The 4177-nt window shown below is 37.7% G+C and overlaps 1 pseudogene; it reads left to right on the forward strand.

Moving 5' to 3' along the window:
• The first annotated feature begins 3138 nt into the window (after positions 1-3138).
• LOC102811679 lies at positions 3139-3630 on the forward strand (annotated as a pseudogene).
• The last annotated feature ends 547 nt before the right edge of the window (positions 3631-4177 follow it).

Here is a 4177-nt window from a genome sequence, read left to right on the forward strand (position 1 = left end):
CTTTTATTTCTCCCTGGTTTTTGTTCCATTGATGCTTTTATTTTTGAATTTCTGATTTACAGCGACTTTTCATATTCTTAAATCCTTGTTCCAGTATATTTAATTATTTTTGGAGTATAGATCTAAAGTTTTCTTCTGATTCATAACTTTTTTTACAGAAAGGAAACTTTCCTTAGCTGTGTACAAATTCATTTTCTGTTTTTTCTGCAATCTTTTCCTGTAAACATTATGTTTCTTTTGTTCATTTTTATGACATTGGGATGATTTAGATGATTTCTAGTTTAATTCCTTTTCTTTCATCCTAGAAAAGTTCAAGTACTTTAATAATATCTTTTGTTGGTTTATTTGTTTGTTTAGTGGGGGAAGAAAGGTTATGACGATTCCAGTCTTATGTTTCTCTTGGAGTTTTTTTCCGTTTCCCCTTTCTCTTTCAGCACCTAGTTACCAAAGGATGCTTCTTCATTCTTTTTTCCATTGTTCTTCCCAAGAAGCTTTTGCCTCCAGAAAGCTATCCCTTTAAATTATGACTGCCAGGTGGTCCCCTTTAAACTGAGTCTATCCCTGTAAATTTCACATCTAACATTATTTTATTTGTAATGATATCTGACTCTTTAAAACATGAGTATTTTGAAATCCCTTTCTTTGCTATCATGTTGTTAAATGCCCATTTACTGTTTTAGTATTTTCAGATTCAGCATAGACTTAGTCTTTCTGCTGATTGATCCAACCTACCCATGGTTTTCTTCACTGGTATTACTCATTTGTCTTCCCCAAGTTGTTACTGGTCTGCCTTTACTCACCACAAACCCCTATGGTGTGAGAATGGAGCATGGGAAGGGGCACACCACTGGGATTTGTTGATTTTTCTTTATATACTCAGTTATTTTAGATTCAACATTCTCTGATGTTAGTCAATATTGAGAAGTGGTTTTCATACAATTTTCATAGGTGTAAAGGTATTTTGTATCATCTGGGGAGATTTGAGAAGTTTGTTTACTACGGTGTTGTCATATATAAAAAGTACAAATATCATAGGTATACAGCTTGATAAATGTTTTCAAACTGAACACTCCTGTTTACCCAGTGCCAAGACCAAGAAAAAGAACATCACTAGTACCACAGAACTCTCTTCATGCCCCCTTCCAGTTACTAACTTCCAAGAGTAACCACAGCACACATGAGTTTGCCTGTTCATGCACGCTATAGAAGTGAAATCGTATGGTAGACATCTATATGTGTCTGACCTCTTTCACTCAATATCATGTTTGTGATACTGATTCATGGTGCACAATTAGGCATTCTCATTGCTGAATACTCTTCCTATCCAGCCAAGCCAAGGTCACCACAATCACACAGATGCTGGTTAGAATAATGCTTTATCCATATAGAAAAGAGATAGAAAATAATCAGCTCTACATGTGAGTTCAGTCCTCCAAGGCCAGCGGATCTCGCACCACAACCAACAGAGAACCAGTAGTCTATATGCTCCTTTCTTTCATGCTGCAGGCAAATGATCCCATGACCTCTACATCAGGAACAGATACGGTAATAGGGTTAGCCAGGTACCATGTGATGCACATGCTTTAAGCTGTAAACAGTACAAAATCAATTTTCTGTGTACCAGGGGGAAGTAATTTTCCTGATAAGGAACAAGAAGAAGAAACTGAGACAGAGGGAGATTCCATGCCTAATACCCATTATAAGGGCATATTCTGGACCCAAGGCTCCAATTAAGTGGTTCGTGTGAAGGTCAGAAGGTCTCATGATACAATATTTTTCCAAGAAACCCACTTGTGAATATGTGATAATTAACTTATCCATTCTATGATATTTAAAGCCCCTTCAAGTTTGTTTTATTAATATGGTGTTGCCATGAGCATTCTTGTACAAGCCATTTGTTGGGTATATATATATCTAGTAGAATAGCTTTCTCATAATCCAGAAATATATCAAAATTTCTGTTGCTGTACATCCTTATCAAAGTTTAGCATTGTTTATCTTTTTTGTTTGATTCACCCTGCTGGTATTTAGAGATACCTCATTATGGTTGCATACCTAGTCGTTATTTATTGGCCTTTTGGTTTACTTCTTTTGGAAAATCTCTTTTTACCATTTTTCTTTTGCAAGCACTTCACTTTAGAGAAATGAAATCTTCTAAAATTAATGATTTCACCATACTTACAAAACTAGTTAGTCGCAGAGCTAGAATCATACCCAGAACAACATTGAATTCTACCACTAGAATAAGGAATTTGAGGTAAATCCTGATAGTATTTAGTAGTTATTTAAATTTTTTGAGCTAGGTAATGTCATGGCTATTCAGTGAATTAGAAAGGCTAAACTAAAGATGGTGAGTAGAATGTGTTATTGCTGTTAAGTGCCCTCAAATCAGTCCTGACCCACAGCAACCCTGTATAGGGTTTCCAAGGAGCAGCTGGTGAGCTTGAATCAGCCACCTGTGGTTCAAACCAACTTTACAGTCCAGCGTATTAACCCACAGAGACACACCAGGACTCAATGAGTAGAATAGATTATTAAAAAGTGTGATCAAGATGGTAGAGCCTGGTGCCCACCCCCGCCGCCTGAACTGCTGCCGCTCTGCGAAGACCACCGCAGCCCCCTGCCCTGCAGCCACTGCCACTCCCGCTGTCGCCCCCGCCTGGGAACCGGCTGTATGATTAGGCCACAATCTTCAATGATGTTCTTGGTCACACATTTTACATTTACGGAGTTTCTGAAGGGCAGTGGAGATTCCTGCCAGGCACAGCACGACCCCTATACAGACAAGTGAACTGTAGAAATTCCTTACTACTCCACCAAGAAGCCCTCGTAAGAGCGGTTAACCTAGACACAGAAGTGTTGAATTGAAATCCCCGGAGCAATTTTCAAGAGTTCTGATCTGAATGGGGTAAACCTCAGTGCACTTCCTTTCTATTGCCTCAGTATTACTAGATTGAAGAATTGCTGCCTCTTGTTAGGAGGTTCATTTCATTTTCCATTACTCCCAACACCATACTGAAAGCACTGAGAATTGCAAGTGGAGTATTTTGAAGTAGACTTCAGTTTCTTTACATCATTTCTGTATTCACTTTTAAAAATTCTTTTGTAACGCTATTGAATTTTTAAAACAAAATCAACATGACTCAAATGAACCATCCAGCTCCTGTGGAAGTCACATACAGGAACATGAGATTTCTTATTACACACAATGCGACCTTAAATAAATTTATAGAGGAAGTTAAGAAGTATGGAATTACCACAATAGTAAGAGTGTGTGAAGCAACTTATGACACTGCTCTTGTGGAAAAAGAAGACATCCATGTTCTTGATTGGCCTTTTGATGATGGTGCACCGCCATCCAACCAGAATGTTGATGACTGGTTAAGTCTTGTAAAAATTAATTTTCATGAAGAACCTGGTTGTTGTACTGCTGTTGTGTTTCAGGACTTGGAAGAGCTCCAGTGTTTGTTGCCCTGGCATTAATTAAAGGTGGAATGAAATATGAAGATGTTGTACAGTTCATAAGGCAAAAGCAACGTGGAGCTTTTGTATTTGGAGAAGTATCGTCCTAAGATGCGTTTGCCCTTCAAAGACTCCAATGGTCATAGAAACAACTGTTGCATTCAGTAAAATGGGTGCCTGATGGTATTACTTTGGAAGTGGAACTTGGGACAGGACCTAGTTTTTCACGTATGTTTACCAGCATGTGAGCTTGGTGAATAAAGCTTCCACGAGAGTAATGAAAGCAGTTTTTCCAGGCTTGACAGAATTGCAGTCAGCCTATCTAGACATTTAGCAAACATTTCTTACTCTTCAGCATTTAAAATGTCCTTATCATTTGTACCAGTTGACCTTTCCTGAAATTATGCAATATTCTTATAAGACTTTAAATCTATTCCCACGCCAGAATCTTATCAATATATAAGAAATTTAGTGTGATTAGGTGCCAAAATACCCAGCACAATACATGTATGTTTTTAGTAACATACAGAACTGAAAAATCCCAGGAACTATGAACACTAGACCTTTATGTGGTTAAGTCCTTCAGTCATTTCAAACTTTGAAGTTAGAACTTATATGGTTATTTACCTGCTCAGATTGTGTTTACATCTCCCACATTCGTACCAGTATACATCAGGTTTGCTCAACCATTGATTTTTGTTGGATTTTTTTTTTT

Source organism: Chrysochloris asiatica, unplaced genomic scaffold (genome assembly GCF_000296735.1).
Source record: "Chrysochloris asiatica unplaced genomic scaffold, ChrAsi1.0 scaffold00011, whole genome shotgun sequence".
NCBI lineage: Eukaryota > Metazoa > Chordata > Mammalia > Afrosoricida > Chrysochloridae > Chrysochloris > Chrysochloris asiatica.